The sequence below is a fragment of the Aedes albopictus genome, chromosome 3, assembly GCF_035046485.1.
Source record: "Aedes albopictus strain Foshan chromosome 3, AalbF5, whole genome shotgun sequence".
In the NCBI taxonomy this organism is placed as follows: Eukaryota; Metazoa; Arthropoda; class Insecta; order Diptera; family Culicidae; genus Aedes; species Aedes albopictus.
The window spans coordinates 301,486,712-301,507,649 of NC_085138.1; the positions used below are offsets into that span (position 1 = coordinate 301,486,712).

General features: G+C 40.9%; 1 protein-coding gene across 3 annotated transcripts in view; it reads right to left on the minus strand.

Moving 5' to 3' along the window:
* LOC109418606 (nyctalopin-like) overlaps positions 1–20,938 on the minus strand; it is a 473,642-nt gene that overhangs the window by 273,742 nt on the left and 178,962 nt on the right. For all 3 annotated transcript variants that reach the window (XM_062842278.1, XM_062842277.1, XM_062842279.1), the window contains exon 3: positions 5,909–6,298. The gene's annotated coding sequence lies outside the window, so the exon portion shown is untranslated. The remainder of the gene's footprint in view (positions 1–5,908; positions 6,299–20,938) is intronic.

A 20,938-nucleotide genomic window follows, 5' to 3' on the forward strand; every position in this document is an offset into this window, starting at 1 on the left:
AATATTGAAAAGTTCGTCACGTCATGTGTCGGCGCTAGTTCCAAATGCACATTTAGTTGATAATAAATAATTTCCTTGCATTTTTTGCATGAACACAAAAAATTGAATGGTTCGTCATCTTCAGTGTCGACATTTGTAATATTTTTGTCCAAATGAATAAATGTTTTGACTCAAATGAAGGTTGCATGCATGAATTTCTGGAAAAAGAGAGGGTCGGTAAAAGATAGACGGCGAACCATGCGGTAAGATCTTCCTGATTTATTCATCACGTGTTATTTTGTGAATTGATCGCGTTCAGCATTGTCTCGCGCGGAAACGTAAACTACAGATGCGTCGGTGTTTAGCATTGTGTTCTCCTTAGTTGCGAATGAATAACTTATGTAGGGTGAGTTTTGAGGCACAAAAGATCGCGTTCGTCGTCCAAGGTTAAGAAGAGTATTTCTTCGCGAGCGCATTATTAATCGCGAATCAAAACATTACATTCGTTTACCACGTCGTAATCCTCAACACATCTCCATTTCCCCTGTCCAAACTCCTAGTGATTTCTCGTAGTAACGCAGAGAATTCCTCGGTTATTGGCCTAAGCGAGAATCACGTCATCACTTCCTTCCCTATCCTCAATTGACCTGCATTCGGACGCGGCCGGCGCTGGTATTGCTTATTGAAAAGTATTGGGATTCCAGCATTTACACAATGAAGAGAAAGCTAATCCCAAGCATCATCTGTTGGTTCTTTGTGTAAATGCAGTTGTCCATTCAATAACAGAGGAGCAACCGCGGGCGGTCAATCATGCTCATGCTCATGCTCATGCTCGAGCGTTGTCTCGCAAATGATCCCTGGAACTTTCCAACGGCCTTTCAATCACCCGCATATTTTCTCTAGGGATTTCTTTAGTAACTCATAGATATCCTCAGAAATCCGACGAAAAACCCTTCAGGTATTTTTTCAGAAATCCCTCCAGCGATTCCTTCAGAACATCTTCCAAGGATTTTTTTTAGGAAATTCTGCCATGAATTGCCATGAAACTTTTCAGGAATTCTCCCAATGATTGCATTAACATACTCTTAGTTTTCTTTGGAATTTTCTCCATTTTTTCTAGGGATTACCCCAGAATATATTTCAGCAATTTTTTTATAAAACCTTCCTTGGATTCCTTTTGGTATTGCTCCATTGGTTCCTTTAAAAAATGCTCCGGGAATTCCTTCCGGAAAATATCGCGGATTTCTTTGAAAAGTTGCAAAAAATCATTTATAGATTTTTTAAAAATCAGAACAGGAACTCTTTTAGAAAATCACTTTTTCAGAAACTATTTAGCAATTGTTTGAGGAAATCAAAGTTTCCTCCAGAGTATTTTTTTTTCCGAAGATTTCTTTCGAAAATTTTTCTCAGACTCCTTCAGAAAATTTACAGTTTGCACAAATGCTTCCAGTAATACTTAAACAAACCTAAAAATTCTTTCAAAAAATCCTCATAAGATTATGGTTAAGTTTGTCGAAGGATTTTAAATCCAAGGAAATCATCACTATCTTGTTCCAAAATTAATCTATGATTTCTTTTAGAATTTACAATATTCCGTAGTGAATTTCTCCAGGAACTCTTAAATAAATCTATGGGTTTCTTCCGAAACTCCACCGGGACTTACTTCAGAAATTTTTCAAGGGATTCGTCCAAAAATCATTGGAAATTTCTAAGATATATCTTCAAAACATTCCACAGGGATTTCTTTAAAAATTGATTCAAAGATTCTTCAATACATTCTTTCCGTGATTCTTTCAGAATATTTCCAGTGAATCCTTCAGGAATTCGTTCAGGTATTTTTTTAGAAAGTGCACCAGAGATTTCAAAAACTGCTCTAGGGATTCTACTAAAATTTCCTACACAAATGTATCCAAAAACTCTTTAAAGATTCACCAAGAAAATTTTGCTGGAATTTCTCGACAGATTCTGGCATTATTACTTCCAGTGACTACTCAGGCAGACACTCCTCCAGGGATTCCTGCAAGAGTGCATACAGAGATTTCTTCCGATTTTTCTTCAAATATTTCCCCATGTATTATCCCAGAAATGTATCCGGCATTTCCTCCAAACAATTTCTCTCCACGGGTTCTTCAAGTAATTCATTATAACGTTTTTCTAGAAATTTCTTTGGAAATTTCTTTAGGTTTATCTCACAAGTTTTACCTAGGGATCTTTACAGAAGCTTATCGATGCATTTCTCGAGGTATTTAAGATTTTTTTTGCAGAAACCCGTCTACAGATTTCTTCAAGAACATTTTTAGAAAATCCTCCAATAATTTAATTAAAGGATTCCCTTATGAATTTTCCTATAAATTCCCGAGAAGTTTCTTCAGGAAGTTCTTAAGAAGCTCCTCCTGAGATTTGTTCGAATATTCCTCCAGAGATTCATTCAAAATTGTTTCCTGAGATTTCTAAAGTAATTCTATATTTTTGATTTCAGGGATTCTTCAAAATTTTAGGGATTTCTTCAGGAAATTAAGCAAGGGATTTCCTCAAAACATTTTCCGTGAAGCTATCTGAATAAAAATTTTACAAATCCTACATGGATTGCTTCAAAAATTCTTCCCAGCGGTTCTCCCAGAATTCTTTGTGAAGTTCCTTCAGTGATTACAAGTTTTACAATCATACAAGTTTTTTTGTAATTGCTCCTCCGGTTGAATCAAAAATATCTCCACGGATGTCTTTATAGATCACTGCAGAGTTTGTACAGAATCAGGGAATTTTTAGAAAATCCTACAGAAATTGTCTAAGAAATTTTTGGAGGATCGTCTCATGCAATTCCTGAAAAATTACTGTCAAATAATTCTTTAAAAACTCTTGGAGATAACTTTGGAAACTCCTTAAAGATTTTTGTTGGAGGAATTGCTGAACAAAAATTCCAGAAGCAATTTCTGAAATTATCTCTTGGCAATTCCCGGATGAATGTCTTGAAATATCTTAGAGAATATTCAAAAAAAAAACGCCTCGAGAAATCTTCTTTATTTTCAGAAAAAAAAAACATAATGATAGACTAATGGAAGACCTCCGCAAATAATTTTAAGAAATAACGCTTGAGTAATTTTTGAAGGTCTCATGGGAAAATCTGTAGACAAAGGTACTGGTGGAACTCTTCTTTTCTTCCCTCAATAATTTTCTGAGGGTTTCGTGGAGGATTTTCTGACAAGATCTATGGAAGAACTCCTGGAGATACCTCTGAAGAAATTAAAAAAAAAATAAAGTAAGTCTTAATCAATATCTGATGGGATTTGTACACAAAATCCCTGAATAAATTTCTGAAAGAAATCCTATAGAATTTTTTCTAAAGAATAACTGAAGAAATTTAAAATAATGTCGAAGAAACCTTAGGAATAATATCGGGTAGAACCGGAAAACCTTTTGCAAGTATTCCTAAACAATTGCTTGAAAATGGAAAAATATATATTTTCGACTAGTTTCTGCAAGAACTGTTGAGAGAATCTCAGAGAAAATAATTCTGAAATTATTTCCAAATATATAAGAAACAATTTCTCCAGGTATCTGGAAAATGCATCTTTTGAAGATGCGTTTGGGAAAATTTCTGGAGAAACCCTTGGAATAATTTCCATAAGAATTTTTTGAAAAAACTTTAGAAGAGTAAGGTAATCTTGAAGAAATTTCTCGAAACGGGAATTCTTTCAAAACATAGAATAGGAATGCTGGCAAGAATGTCCCTTCCATGACAGCTCCATCAAAATTTCGTGAAGTAATAATGCATAGATGGGTTTTCTTGGAATGATACTTAATATGGCGCAATAGTTAAGTCAGTAACCAGCCTGTCCCTAGTGGACAGGAAAAAAGAGAAAGAGGAACAGGAGCACAAGGATACCAAGCCAAGGAAAGGTAAGAGGGCAGATGCCAAGCGTAGGGCGCTCGTCATTAAGACGGACGAATTCAAGAAATAGGAGATATTGAAGAAGATGAGAAGTGATGCCAAGCACTTGGATATACACAGTCTCCGAAGTACTCTCGTACTCGACATACTCGAGCAATAGTAAAAAAAACCTCAAAGGCGCCGCCTACAAATGTAAAATAGAAAACGTCCTTGGTGAGGGTTCCGAGTCATTTGACCGAATGCCGTTTGACCGAACGTCATTTTACCGAATACCATTTGGCCGAAAGTGACGTTTTGCCGAATGATATTTCTACAAAAGGTAGGTCATCCCACAAGTTGATTCTGAAGTGTTGATAATTGGGTCAACAGGTACCAAGAGGAAGTAACATTTTCACCTGACTCAGTTCCTTTTGGGTTTTGGGTGCTTTAGACAGTATCTACACCGTTTAAGTCATGTGGGTTCTACCAAGTGCACGGTGTGTACAAGTCTTGAAGAAACTACCGCACTCATTTTGTTCGTGAGACAGCGATTTCATATAGTGCGTTACCACATCCTTGTCACATGTAATGGGGACATGACTCCGGACAATCTTATCCAAAAGATGCGTAGGGATGATTTTGGCTAGAACGCCATCAGATATTACTTATATAGTCTTGGAACTACTACTCAGATCTAGTGGCTGGGGCAGCCACAACCAATGGATGATCTTGGGGTTCAGAAGTAGTCTACGAAGGTCATACGGGGTTCCTGCAGTTGAACTCCACCCTGCTACCGCACTACGCGAAAGACCCCTGATGTATAGTTGACGTGATGGCAGCTCTAGTTTCGATAGCGTGGGAAGGGATCCGGGGTTTGGTCCGGGGTAAGCCAACGCCAGAAAGAAGAAGAAGGAAAACGAATTTTGTAACTCCATCAACAAGTCATTACCGAAACATGTCCACTTACCACTGGACCTTTTCAACCTTCGCACTCCATCTCAGCATTTGTCACGACATTTCCAATTATCACCCTTTTGAACCAAAATAGTCACCACGACCCACACAGGAAGGAACCTCTTGCTCAATAATTAATTAAGCAATTAGTTTTCAAATCAATCTTCTTACCAGTTACCAGCTTCTTTTCCCATCCAAGTAGAAAATGTGCAAACAGCCACCACACAACTTCCTGGGGAAGCTCAATGTGAGGGAAGTAATAGTAGGAAAGAAGAAAAAACTTTTTGAGGGACCAACGCCGTTTTCCACTTGATTATCATTGACCTTCGTCCAACCGTTCAACCGATGCGGTGACGGCAACGAATGCGTACCACTACTGGATTGATGGTTAGTAGAGTAGGGTGTGTCATTTTTCCCTAATCTTTTAGTCTGTTCAAGTGGATGTTTACTTATGATTAACAGACATTTTAAATGTGTAAGATTCATTGCTTCTGCTTCTGAATCAACAATTCTTTATAACACCAACGAACCTAACCTCAAAATGACTGACAATTCTCAGATCGTTTTGACAGATGTAACATGAGCATGAAAAAGACGGCAACAAGAACGATAAAGTAGAAAATTTGATCCGTCTTTTTATTGCATGTGTGTGGTCTGTCAAAATGACCTGAGAAGTGTCAAACATTTCCATGGCTAGCTTTGTTGGTGTAATGAAGAATGGTGTCAGGTCAACTATGTTAAAATGTAGGACTATGAGAGATTGATGATACATTCTATCGTCCGCTGTGCCACTCATTCACTTTTGTTTACTGGTTTCCTAAGTGCTTGGTGCTCGACGGTACAACTTTGAAGCTCTACTGTGGATTGGTAGCGGTTCCATAATAAAGCTTGGGTTTAGCTTTTACTATGAACATACAAATGAAATGATTTGAAATGATTTGATAAAACCTAAATTACCCCATAGGAACTTTGAAGAGTAAGTCACACCCTAACTTATAACTACATTGTTGCTGCAACAAAGGGTTCGGGTTACGCCACATTGAAATTCAATTTTTCACAACCCTTCGGGAGGTAACAGGTCATCAATGGGAGAGAAAAATTACTCACCTTCCACCCCGCTTCAGGACTTTCGTCGTTGATGGACGCTGCTGCTGCTAATATTACCCGTCGTTAGCCTCAACTGTGAGGGGTGGGTGCTGTTGTGCCACAACGAGCCGCCCCAAATGAGGATGATTTTTGCCGACCGACCGTTCAAAACCCGAAGAGTAATTTATTTATTTCGGGCTTCTTGGCGTAAAACGAACCGGCCCCCTTATTCGTCGAAACGATGCTGCTACTCCTGCTGCTGCGTACTCATTATTCATCGAAATTTACTTTTTGGTAGGCGAGAGTGTTGCTGCTGGCTGACTTGGCCTTTCCCTGGAAAAGCACTGCACTGTGGCGCCGGAGGGGTCGGAGGACTGTCCGAATCGTGAACCTCGTTGAAGCGGTTTTCCTCTGCAACAAGAGTGGAAAGTAAATGAAAAGTTCGTTAATAAAGTTTGTGCTTGGCTTTCGGTTTGGTGTGCAGTCGTAGCTAGGAATTGAAATTGAAAATGGACGAAAAAAAAAATGCTGACGGAGAAGCATTTGTCAAATACTGGCAGCGACATTCAAGAGCATTGCGCGCCTCCCCGGAGGGAGGAGTGTGAAAACTGATGGAAGGTCTGTTGGGGGTTTAACTCGAGTTTAATGGCGGTGGAAATTATTTGAAAAGTTAAAAGGACGCGGACGTTTGCGACTTTTGATTTCCGTGGCAATGAGTGCCCAGAGTCAGGGATGGGAACACTCACTTGCAAAGAGTTACACTCACTTGCTATTTTCTCAGCTCAGAAGCATGCAATCAAGAAATGATGTATGGGCTACTTTTGCCTTGTGGTTTTGTCTAAAACTTTGCTGAATGGAGTAGGGGTCGTACACGAATCCTAACGTCGTGACAGAGCTGTGAAAGTGACTCTCCACGAGGTGAGTGTAATTTACTTTCACCTCGTGGAGAGTTGCCTTCAAAGCTCCCCCACGACTTCGGTATACGTGTGCGACCCCTACTCTATTCGGCAAAGTTTTAGACAAAACCACAAGGCAAAAGTCGTCCATACATCGTTTCTTGATTGCACGCTTCTAAGCTGAGAAAACTTCAAGTGAGTGTAACTCTTTGCAAGTGAGTGTTCCCATCCTTGCCCAGAGTATGGTTCAATGATGATTTAGCTATATAATTTTCATGGAGTTCATATCGCGTTTTGAAATAAATTTTTCCATTTTAAAAACTCGAAGTCAAGATAAAGAGATTCTAATAGATTCAGAAATATAATTTCTTGTGGTAAATCTGCACCTTAACCGAATCCTTCCATCATCATTTTCACCCCATTTCTACTTGAAACAACCTACCAGCAAAAAGACCAAATGAAACGATCTGCTAAATGGCACTATTCCCTCTGACTATCCCGTAGTATGAAGACGACCAGAAAAACCCGCTCAGGAATAATGACAATAATGGGCGATGACACGGGTGTGAAAAAAGATATTAACCCCCGCTCGGAGTTCGACGTGTTTGTACAAATGCCAACTCTTCTTCCCCCAACAGCAACAGCAGAAAAAATATCCAACATTACCGTTGCATGCTTCCGATTCCGGGTTGCAGTAAACTACTGGCTATAAGCAGAGCACTGTATATGTAGGTATTTATTATTACCTTCCCAAGAGGGGATTGCAGCCATCGTCGTCGAAGGGAAAAAGCATGCAACTACTGGAGCGAAGGCGTCGTAATCATCATTATCGTTATCATCGTCGAACCATTTCCGTCCGGAAAATGCGGAGGCGTTTTTTTGGCTGGGTCTATCAGATGGGGGTGATGACCGACAGGATGGGGAATAATTTGGAAACGGGGTTTGTGGTAATTATCTCCATGCTCTGTGTTCTATTTACTGTCTTCAAATTTTATCTTCTATCTTCGATACATTAATTCTTTTTGTTCTATGTTCTATTTCTTGTCATCTACGGTATATATTTAGGACTTCTTTTTCATGTTCTTTTCATGTTTTTCATGTTCTTTTTATTTTTTTTTTTCTATGAAATATTTTTAACTTTAGGCTAGATGCTTATTTGTTTTCAGTTTTTCAGCTTCGTACTTCCTGCATTCCGTTTTTTTTTTCAACTTATTTCCAATTTATTGCTTTAAGTTCCTTACTTTAGCTTTTGAATGTCAGCATTTTGCCATTCTCGGTTGCGAATGGTGAATCGATAAAGGAGAGCGTCCAACATGGCTTTGGTCCTCACAAATTCCTACCTCATGCTTTCACGGGTCAAACCATGGCAAAGACCGCCAGCTGAGAGCTGTGTGCTTCTGTTGTCCTTCTGACCTAAGCTAGATTGATGAGGTCTGTTCATCAAGAAGGTGCGGCTCAAGCAGTGTCTGTTCTGGCATCTAGCGACTGAGTATGAATTTCTTCTCTACCGAAAGCTGTACCTTAGGTGCCAGCCCTATCACGCGTGGATAGGGGACCTTAGGCCAACAACCGACTGTTCCCGAAACCCGAAAACCAATTTTCGGTTGCACCATTTTGAAACAGTCGTTGGTGGATCAAGTAGTAGATACTGTGTAAAGTTAATGAAAAAAGTTTTTTTAAGAATGATCAGGTGGAGCTGCAGGAGAGCTGAAGGCAAAGCCTGGATCCTTTCCCTACTTTCCCCCTACTATGACCAATACTCACGATGGACTAGACGATGTCGTCAACTTGAGCAAAGTGTGCGTGTAAAGTTAATGAAAAAAGTTCCTACAAAATCATTACAAAAGAAGGCTAAAATCGTAAAAGTTTATGTATGTTGACCACTAATTTAATTTAACCCTCAGAAGCCCAGACCATGACCAACCGACAACTACAAAACCAGACAATTTAGGACAAAAACGATAGATCAAGTAAGTAAGAATAGTTTAAGAATGTTATAAGTGATATTGTGACCAACCAAACCCCCTTTTTGTCAAATTATAGTATTTCCCTTGAATAAGGCCACATCCCTGGCCGAAACGTCGGGCAGAATAAAATAAATCGTTTGATTTTCAAATCTGAGAGGGGAAAATTCTTCCGACCAACATAATTCCAGTCGACTGGAACTGGAACTAGACGACCGTTTGCCAAGAACAGATACCCAAAAAGGTGACCTGGTATCAGAAGGTCAGCTCCAGAGGCACGTTTTACTCCGATTTATGAAATTTGTGTCATTCACCAAGGTGGCCTGAAGCTGACAGTATGCGATAATTGGCGATAATTCCCACAAATAAATGAAATATTTCGAGACGTCTTTCAGAAATTCCTCCAGTGATTCTTTAGAAAATATTTCAGGGAATTATTAAGATATTATATCATCGGAGATTTCCATGAAAACCCTTCGGGAATTCTTCCATTCATTTCTTTACAAAAATCATGGATTCCTTAAAAAAAATTCTCTAATTTTTTCTAGAGATTAGGCCAGATTTTAGAAAGCCCTTCCTTCAGAAAATACAAGAAAATCAAAGGTTTCTTCAGAAATTTCTCCAAGAATTTCTTTAGAAAATCTTTCACAGACTCCTCCAGAAGTTCTTCCATAGACAACTTCAGATATTCTTCCAGGCGTTCGTATGAAAATTTCCTTCAAAATTTGTCCAAGGATTCCAGTTCCATAGAAAACTTCTATGGATTTCATCTAAACGCCCCCAGCTATTTTTTAGAAATATTTTCAGAAATTCTTTGAGAGTTTTTGCTTCCGTCAGTATTTTTTTTAGGTAGATTTATATGTATTTCTTCTGAAATTCCACTAGGAAGAAATTATTCTGGGGATTCGCATAAAAAATCATCGGAATTCACTCCAAGGATTCCTTCAAAGTTTTCTACAGCGATTAAAAATTATTTCAATAATTTTGTACTAAATTTTCATTGTTTTCTTCAGAAAATTTTCTAGATGTTCCTTCAGAAATTCCAACAGATTAGTTCAGGAATTGTTTTGGAGATTCTATTGAAATTTCTCACACGAATGTGCCAGAAACTTCTGCAGAGATTCCTAAAATTCTTCCTGATATTTTGGTGTTATTACCTTCAGTGATTCAGGCAGAAATTTCTCTAGAGATTTCAGCAGAAGTGTAAATAGAGCTTCCTTCGAGGTTTCCTCCAAATATTTCTCGATGTATTCCCCTAGAAATTTATCCGGCATTTCCTCCACGGATTTTTTAAGAAAGATTTTAGCAAGAATGCTGTAAGAAAATCCTCCAAGAATTTTGTTAAAGGATTTCTCTAGGAATTGTCCTATAAATTAATTACTTTTTCTAGGAATTCAGCCAAGGGTTAACCGAGAAGTTTCTCCAGGAAGTTTTAAGTCATTCCTCCTTGGATTCCTTCAAGAGTTTCCCGAGGATTTTTGTTTCTGATATTACTCCAGAGATTCAAAAGTACTTCCTAAGATTTCTGCAGGGGTTTTACTGAAGATTTCTTCACTACCAGAACTACATGCACCCAAATGTGAAGTTTCGATGATGTGTACTCATCCGTTCTCCTCAGGGTTTTCTTCAGAAATTCCTTCTGAACTTCCTTTGTGGAGATATTTTAGTTTCAGAGAATTCTTTAGAATTTTAGGGTTTTTTTTCAGAAATTTTAGCAAGCGATTTCTTCTTAACTTCTCTGAAGGAGCTTCCCAAAGTTTCTACGTGAATTGTTTGAATAAATCGTTCGTTTTTTTATTCGAAATTATTCTATCGGTTGCATCAGGAATATCTCTTGGGAAGGCTTGAGAAAACCCTGCACAATTTGTTCAGATATTTCTCCTTGAAAAAAAAATCACAAGACTGCTAAAGAATTATTGAAGTAATCTATGAAAGTTTTTTTTATGAAATCCATGAATGGTTGTCTCAAGAAATCTCTAAAAAAAACTCCTGGAGATACCTTTCAAAAAAGAAGGAATTTCTTATATAATTTCTGAAGGGATTTGAACACAGACATCCCTAAACTACTTCCTGGAGAAATTTGTGAAGGAAATTCTGCAGAAACTTAAAAAAATAGAGGACTTCTTAGGGAACCACTGAAGACATAAAAAAAAGAATAATTGAGATTGAAGGAATCTTTGAAATAATACCTGGAAGAACTGAAATACCCTTTGCAAGTATATATAGAAAATTCTTGACAAAAAATCATGAAAAATTACAAGGAATAGATTTTGGAGTGATTTCTGCAGGATTTGTTGAGAGAATCTTTGGAGAACAAAATTTGAGAGAACACCAGAAGGAAGGTCTGAATAAATCCAAAGCAATGCATGGAGGAATACCTTATATTGGAGTAGCCCTTGGAGGAGCTTTCAAAATATCTGCTAGAGAAATTCCCAAATAAATGAAAAAAATCTGAACAAATGGAGTAACACTGGTAGGAACCTGAGGTACACTTCAAGAAATAATGTCTAAAAAAGTTTCTGAAAAATAAAGTTTGAATTTTTAAACGAAAACCCTAGAGAAAATTGAGGCTGTGTATTGAGATCTCATTATTGATATTATTCCTTTACATGTATTGGAAAAATAACAATAAGTTTATCCTCACTTTTCCTAGGATATAACTTTTTTCACAGCCATCGGATCACTTCGCGGTCTTCGACAAAGTCACCTACAATAATACAAAAGGGTTTATTTATTGAACACTTACAGCGTCACGTAGCGGCAAAATTCGAAAACTTAAAATTTCTGCATACATTTGGCCAAGTTTTCCCATACAAACTTCAAGCGTTTTGAGCGCCCCCTTAGGCTCAACCGATTTTGCTCAAATTTTGAACGTAGCTTCTGGGAGTCCAAAACAACTGATTGAGGAGGTAAGACTTGGCATTTTTCGAAATTTTTGTTTTTCATATAAGTGTGGGCCACCCTACTCGATACCCTGATGAGGTACAAGCATGCCGTTTTCAGCAAAGTTGATCAGCAGGCTAAGAACTATCTGGCAATGGCGTCTTTGGTTCGAGAATCATCCGCTAGGTGGCGCCAGGGTAAAAAATGTTCAAACTTCTATATCTCAGAATCCTGATAAGATAGAATGATGCCGTCTTCAACAAAGTTCTTCAGCAAGCTAAAAACTGTCTGATAGTTGAGTCTTCGATTTGTGATTTATTCGTTAAGTGGCACCGTGTTTTATATTTAAACACGTGTGTCTCGTTACTGTTATATGTTTAAAACATGGCGTATTCTGGAAAACTGTTCGGCGTGTTGAGAACTATCCGAGAATGGTGACGCTAGGGGACACTAGCAATCAAAACATTAAAAAAAAAATATCTCAAAAATCGGAAAACGTCCAGCAAATTGTTTCGAAAGATAAGAGGAAGTAAAACGTATCTGGCGTCCTCGGTTCTGATATTATTCGATAGGTTCCGTCTAATATTAAGAAAATACTTGTATGAACACCCTAATGAACAAGAAATATTCCATTTCCAGCATAGTTGCTCAGCAAGCTAAGAACCATTTGGCAGGATAGTAGACGGTCGAGTACGGTGGTACAAGAGGCAATACTCTAACACCGTCTTTGACCCCCTGCAGACAAGTTTTGTCACCCTACAATACTGCTTCTTTTTCTCCGTTTTTTCTTCCGGGAATGTCTCCGGGAATTTCTACAGGAACTCATCCGGGAATTTTTCCAGGAATTTCTCTGGGAATTCCTCCAGGAATTTATCCAAGAATTCCACTGGGAATTCCCCAAGAACTTCCTCCAGCAATTTCTTCTGGAAATCTTTCGGGAATCCCTCTAGGACATCCTCCAGAAGTTCGTCCGGGAAATCCTCTAGGAAATCCTCCAGGAATTCCTCCGGGGATTCCTCCGGAATTTTCCCCAGGATTTCCTCTAGGACTCCTATCAGGACTCGGCAATTTCTGCAGGAATTCTCCGGAGATTTTTTCCAGGAATTCCCCCGGATTTTTTTTTTTTCAAGATTTTCTCTGGAAATTCCACTGAGAATTTCCCCAAGAATTCGTCCATGAGTGCCTCCGGGAATTCCTCCACGAACTCCTCCGGGAATTTTTTCAGGAACTTATGGATGTTATTTAGAAATTTTTCCAAGGATTTCTCTAGGAATTTTTCCAGGAATATGTGTATCCGGGAATTTTCTAAGGAAAACTTTCTGTTTTTTATTTTCAAGAAAATTCTCTGGGAATTTCTCCAGGAATCTCTTCCGGAAGTCTTCCGTGATTTTATTTTCTCACAAATCCCTCTGAGAATTTCTCCCAGAATTCCTCTAGGATTTCCTTTACGAATACCTTCGGGAAATCATCCTGTAATTCCTCCGGCAATTTCTCCAAAAAACCCTCCAGGAATTCTTTTGGGAACTTCTTCTGCAAATCTTCCCGAAAACCCTCCAGGAATTCCTCCGGGGACTCTTCTGAAATACCTCCGGGAATTTTTAAATGAAATCTTCGGGATTTTCTCAGGAAATCCTCTGGGATTTTCTCAAAGTATTCCACAGAGAATGCCTCTAGGATTTTGTCCAGGAATTCCTCAGGAAATTTCTCTAGGAATTCCTCCGGTAATCTCTTCAGCAATTCCTCTGGAAAACTCTTCAGGGAATCCTCCTTCCTGGTGGATTCCCCGACGGAAATTCCTGGACGAATCTCTGGAGGAATCCCCGGGAGAAATCATGGAGAAATATCCAAAAGAATTCCTGGAAATAATCCCGGAAAAAGTCCTGGAGAAATAACTGAAGGAATCACCTTGGGAATCACCGGAGAAATTGCTGATGGGAATCATTGAAGAATTCCCGGAGAAATTCCTAGAGGGAGTCGTAGCCGCCTGGAAGAAGCGGAGTGCGAGGAAATGGAACTGCTGTGCCGTTCACAGGAAACACGCAAGTTCTACCAGAAGCTCAACGCATCCCGCAAAGGCTACGTGCCGCAAGCCGAAATCTGCAGGGATAAGGACGGGAGCCTCCTGACGGACAAACGTGAGGTGATCGAAAGGTGGAAGCAGCACTTCGACGAGCACCTGAATGGCGAAGAGAATGTAGGCACGGAGGACCAAGGCAGCGGAGGAAATGACTATGTTGGTGCAGCAGAGGACGGGAACGAACCAACTCCCACGCTGAGGGAAGTTAAGGATGCCATCCACCAGCTCAAAAACAACAAAGCGGCTGGTAAGGACGGTATCGCAGCGGAACTCATCAAGATGGGCCCGGAAAAGTTGGCCACCTGTCTGCACCAGTTAGTTGTCAAGATCTGGGAAACCGAACAGCTACCGGAGGAGTGGAAGGAAGGGATAATCTGTCCCATCCACAAGAAAGGCGACAAGTTAATGTGTGAGAACTTTCGAGCGATCACCATTTTGAATGCCGCCTACAAAGTGCTATCCCAGATCATCTTCCGTCGTCTTTCACCTAAAGTAAATGAGTTCGTGGGAAGTTACCAAGCCGGTTTCATCGACGGCCGATCGACGACGGACCAGATCTTCACCGTACGGCAAATCCTCCAGAAATGCCGTGAATACCAGGTCCCAACGCATCACCTGTTAATCGACTTCAAAGCGGCATACGACAGTATCGACCGCACAGAGCTATGGAAAATAATGGACGAGAACAGCTTTCCCGGGAAGCTGACTAGACTGATAAGAGCAACGATGGACGGTGTGCAGAACAGCGTAAGGATTTCGGGTGAACTATCCAGTTCATTTGAATCTCGACGGGGACTACGACAAGGTGATGGACTTTCCTGCCTACTATTCAACATCGCCCTGGAAGGTGTTATGCGACGAGCCGGGCTCAACAGCCGGGGTACGATCTTCACGAAATCCAGCCAATTTGTATGTTTTGCGGATGACATGGATATTATTGCTAGGACATTTGGAACGGTGGCAGAACAGTACACCCGCCTGAAACGTGAAGCAGCAAAGGTCGGACTGGTGGTGAATGCGGCTAAGACAAAGTACATGCTGGTAGGTGGGACTGAGCGAGACAGGACAAGCCTTGGCAGCAATGTTACGATAGACGGGGATACTTTCGAGGTGGTAGAAGAATTCGTCTACCTCGGTTCCTTGCTAACGGCTGACAATAACGTGAGCCGTGAAATACGAAAGCGCATCATCAGTGGAAGTCGTGCCTATTATGGGCTCCAGAAGAAACTGCGGTCAAAAAAGATTCACCCCCGCACCAAATGTACCATGTACAAGACGTTAATAAGACCGGTGGTTCTATACGGGCACGAGACGTGGACGATGCTCGAGGAGGACATGCAAGCACTCGGAGTTTTCGAGCGACGGGTGCTAAGGACGATCTTCGGCGGCGTGCAGGAGAACGGTGTGTGGCGGAGAAGGATGAACCACGAGCTCGCTGCACTTTATGGCGAACCCAGCATCCAGAAGGTAGCCAAAGCCGGAAGGATACGGTGGGCAGGGCATGTTGCAAGAATGTCGGACAACAACCCTGCAAAGTTGGTGTTTGCTAACCATCCGGTTGGTACAAGAAGGCGTGGAGCGCAGAGAGCACGATGGGCGGACCAGGTGGAGCGTGATCTGGCGAGTGGTGGGCGTGACCGACGTTGGAGAGCTGCAGCTGCAAATCGAGTATTATGGCGGCAAATTGTTGATTCAGTATTATCATGAATTTGATATTAACTAAATAAATGAAATGAATGAACGTGGAGCTCTATCGTCGATGTCATCAGATGCATATAGCGACAGAAATTCGGGAGCGAAAGTGCAGGTGGGTTGACCACACTCTACGCAGGGGCGCAAATGAAATCTGCAAGCAAGCGTTAGATTGGAACCCAGCAGGACATCGCAGCAGAGGCAGGCCCAGAGACTCATGGCGGCGCAGCCTCAACAACGAAATAAAAAAGTGAACAGAAATTTGGCCTGGCCACTGGTCAAGGCGATGGTTGGCAATCGCCCAGGATGGAGATCTTTCAACTCGGCCCTCTCCACGGTGCTCAGGAATGCAATGTAGTTAGTAGCGCAGTAGTGCAAATAGAATATGAAGTACTCTTACGTTAATCTACAAGTTAATGATACAAACAACTTTAATCCTCTGCTCTATGCCCTACAACCACAGCCCTCCCTTGTATCAATCTAGATCACCGGAACAAGTCAAACACGCTCGAGTGAGTTACGTGCCCTACTCCCCTCTCCCTGACTAACGATTAGCCATTAGTTGTCATCCGTCAATTGCACGCACACGACCGCATAAATCGATCGACCACCACCGCGGTTACCATACTGCACTTCTTCCGATCTGGATGATGATGATAATAATAATGATGACGAATAAAATAATTTGATTTATGGCGCGCATGTAAAAAGCATCCCGGTGTCGTCCCAAGCCGTCGCAGTCGCCGTCGCTCGGTTGCTTGTCGGTCGTGACTTGGTACAACGACAAATCGATGACACCGACCGAAACCCATTCGCTCGCCAGCAGGAGACGATGGGATCCTCTATCGTTTAGTTGGTGAACCATTGGAAGTGGAACGCTGTTTGGTGGGAGCGAGTGATGAAAACATTATCGTCATTTCAAGACCAACAATTGAAAAGGCCACATCAACATTGCGTAAACAAACACGTTTCTGTCGACTTAGGGCTTTCTGGGATCCACCCACGCATCTCACCACCATTAACAGAAAGCTTGATGTTTGCGCTTTCTGTAAGTGATGGTGAGGTGTGTGGGTGGAGTTCAAAAGGCCTCAAGTCGATAGAACATGTTTGTTAACAAAATGTTGATGTGGCCTTTTCAATTGTTGGTCTTGATTTTGGTGGGCAATAGGGGGTGGTGTGGATGAGCGGTGAGTCCCATGTTAAAGGGGTGGTCACGAGGACGACTAGTGAGAGAGAATATGCCATCGCCGCACGGTCTCGTTGTCGTCGGTGAGTGATAGGGCAAATGGTTTGCATTTTGTACCTATCTGCTATACACTCGACCGGATCGGACGCATTTCGGAGAGCGATAGTCGAGATGTAAGCTTGCCGCTCTTGTTGATGCTGCGGCCGGCAGCAGCAGCTTGCGGTCCGGAGGGAACCGGCGACCGACGACCGAGAGCATTGAACGAGCGGACATTTATGTATTTATTATCATGTTCGGATTTACGGCGAAGAATTATTACGATTCGTCTGTGCTCATGTCAGATATTTATGAATGCAAATGTTTAGTTTATAATCGTTCGATTTAGTAGTGCCGGTTGGTCACGGACGTACGGGCGGTGAGGTGAGGTGTTAGTCCATCCAGGCTACAAGCCACCAGCACCAGAATGTCGAGCGTGACATGAATTGATCACGGACGGCGTGTCGGAGTGTCGGAGATGCTTGTTCGGAGCCGGCTGTTGGATTTGTTTGGCTGGGATTGGACAAGGATTGATTGGCCGTTATGTAGTCCGACTAGGTGACGAGTTACGAGTTAAACGTGTTTCGGACAGGTGAGCGGTTTTTAATGTGCATGTTGCACATCGATCAGGCATGCATTACAGGCTTCATTTTCTGGTACAACACTGCTTTTCTGTGTTTGAATCCTTGTTCAGACAGTGAAAAGGTCAGTCATTTGTCATGGGATAAAAAATATCAATTTTATAAGCGTAATCCAAATTATTCAGAGTTTATCAGCTGGTTGGATGACCTCATATGCCCAATATACAAGAAAGGACACAGTCAAGATTGTTCTATTCAACAGACTTTGACCCCATAAGGATTTTGTGTGAATCGTACCCTGGCAGTTGAGCTCGGTTTGTTGCATTACAGCTTCCAGAGCGTTGTTGTAGAATAGGCATAAGAGTCCGTTGCCTTGTCACAATCACCGGCGAGATCCGAATGAACTGAATAGTTCACCAGAAACCCCTATGCTGTTATGCACACCGTCCATCGTTGCTTCGATCTGTCTGGTCAGCTTCAGAAAAAAGGAGCTTTCGTTCGTGATTCTCCATAGCTCTTTGTGGTCGTATGCCTCCTTAAAGGCAACGAATACATAGGTGTTGTGATGACGTGATGTAGTTGATAGTCTGAATAGCACTTGGTCGCTTTTCTTGTGGCTAGGACTGTTTACCCCTTCCTTCTACTCCTCCCATAGTTGCTTGGCTTCCCACGTGTTTTCGTATTTGAAACGGTTGGAAGCTTTTTCGTAGCGATAAGGAGAACTGGTATGCAAAGGAGCGGGATAATTGTCACGAGATCGCATATGCTCCTGGGCGGATGATATTGACATCATTGGGATCGACCGTCGGGCCGTGGAAGAGGCATTCATACCTTTTAAAAGGGAGACTGCGAGGATTGGACTAACGATTAACACCACAAAGACCAAGTACATGATTGCTAGTGGTCAACGTCGGTCCAGCGCTAGGTTGTGAAAAGTTTGATGTTGTGGACGAATTTTTTTTTTTTTTTTTTTTTTTTTTTTTTTTTTTATGATGGTCCCATTGGGCCACTTTGGTCCCACCACCACCCCATACGCATCATTAGTAGATGGGAGGCTTATTGGACGAGTTATCATTATGATATTTGTTGTGCTTCCTGATTCTCAGATTTTTGTTTTCTTCACTGGCTCCCGCGTATGTCCATCATAATTCATATCAACCTATCTTTAACACATCTTACGCATAATCTCTTGAATGAATGAAGATTGTTTGCCTGTTTGACTTCATCCGGTAGTCTGTTAAACAATTGAAATCCTTTGTAAAAAAGACTATTTTGAGTTCCAGCTTTTCTAAAATTTTGAAGTCGCAGATCCATCGCTGTCCTTGTGTTGTGATTATGAACATCCGTTCCGTACTGAATAATCTCCGTCAAATATCTTGGTAGCAGTCCATTTTTTAATTTAAATATAAACTCCAAGGTTCTAACAGTGAGTCTTTCTTCAACAGTCATCCAATGCAGCCAATCACGCATAGTCGCTGATGGGGTTGTTCGAGTACATCCTAATGAGCCGCATAGCTTTATTCTGTATTCTTTGCATTCTGCGTTTTTGTCTTCTGTTAGCAAGGAAAAGAACCGTTGGACAATATTCAAAATGTGACGCAACAATCGATTTGTACAGCATTATTTTTGTTTCGACATCTAACAATTGATTGATTCTGTAAATAACACCCAATTTCCGGGCAGCTTTCCCAATTGTGTAGTCCACGTGATCATTGAATGAAAGTTTGTCGTCCACTATTACTCCTAAGTACTTCAAGCTTTCCACTCTTTCAATTTCTTGCTCTTCTAATCGTAACGGTTGAATGTTTCCTTCCATGCTTTTATTAGTAATAACCATATATTTCGTTTTCTTAACGTTCAGCATAAGCTTTTTCAATTTCAACCAATCACTAACTTTGTTCAATTCTGTTTGAAGTTTTCTATAAGCTCCAGCAAAATCCTCGGCGACAATGAATATTACTGTGTCATCAACAAACATGTTGACTTTTCCATCTGTCATGATCTCCTTGATATCGTTTATGTAAATGATGAATAAAAGAGGTCCCAATACGCTTCCTTGAGGGACTCCTAGCTCAACATCAATAGCACCAGATTTTTTACCTTCATATAAAGTCACTTGTTGTCTGCCTGTCAAATAGCTTTTAAACCACAGTAAGACAGAACCCCTAACACCAATTTTGAATAACGCCCCAACTAACTTTTTTCTGTCTATCGTTTCAAACGCACGCTTCAAATCTATAAACACTGCTATAATCACATTTTTCACCTCGATTGCTTGTTTCCACTTCAACAGTAACAAATTCAGTGCTGATTCACATGAATGGTTTTTTCTAAAGCCGGATTGTTCATCAATTAGGATGCTGTTATTTTGGAGAAATTCACACAGTTGTTCTTTAACAATCAACTCCAAGACTTTCTCGTACAGCGGCAGCATATTAATGGGCCTTCGATCCGCAGGATCTCTTGATTGGGCTACTTTGGGTAATGGAACTACTAAGGACTTTTTCCACCTAGATGGAAATTCACCTCGCGATAATGATTTATTAATCACACTTAAAAAATCGATCTTAATTGTTTCAAAAGCATCCCATAAAACTCTAGTATTCACATTGTCTATACCCCCACAAACTTTTAACCCTTTTACAACTTTTTCTAATTCAGAAATTGTTACCATATGAAACACACTCCACGATTGTCCATCACGTTGGGGATGCGCGGTACATTCTCCAACCATCGGCACTTCCGGAATACTATTATGAATGGTTCTTACACTTTGTACGAAAAAATCATTCAATTTGTTTGCTTTGTCTGTTACGTCCATTTCTCCGTAGCTTTCTCCGAAGTCAACTCCAGGATCACGACTTTTGACTGGTTGTAACACTTTTTTGAGCACCTTCCATACCTTTGTAGGGTCACCTTGGCATTCCTGAATATCCCTCCTGATGAAATCGGATTTTGATTTACGCATTTCTGCAACATACTTGTTTCTTAGCCGCTGATACGATTTCCAAGCAACAGATTCTCCTGTCCTCCGAAATGCAGCATAAGCTCTGTCCCTAGCTTCCTTCATTCTATGCAGTTTTTCGTTGTACCAGGCGCAATCGTTGTAAATTTCTATCTGCTTGTCTATCACCATCTCGTTCACAGCGGTTTCCAAAGAATTGCTCAGTAGATCTGCGCATTCATCGGTAGTTTCAAGCATATCAAAGTTCTGCATTTTATCCTGTAGTTTGCGACAGAGTTTTTCTTTCGAGTACCGTCTCCAACTCCTAACATTTATCATAGTAGACTGCCGTTGATAATCTCTTGTACTGAAACTCAATCCAATCGTCTCATGGTCCGATATTTTTTCATCCTTTAGATCTATCGCTGATATCCTATCGTCATTTCTAAAAGCCAAGTCTATCATGACTTCGAAGCCAGACGTGGAACAGATCATCGTGGACATGGAAACAGCGATCTCACAGAACGTTAACATCAAAGATTAGTCATAGGATTAAGGTCAAGAAGCACATCCCACCCAGCGTCACCAGGAAGGCCAAAGCAGAGTACATCGCAGACACCATCAAACGCCACTACGCCAAGTTGGACAAGCTGACACTTAAGTGCTATTCCCTGCATTTAAAGTTGGCCAACGAATATCCGGAAGGTTTCCCATTGTTCCTCACCAAGGTAAAGCGAGCAGAGGAATGTGAAGCAGACAGGAAGAGACGACTACACAAAAAGAAGCTGACGA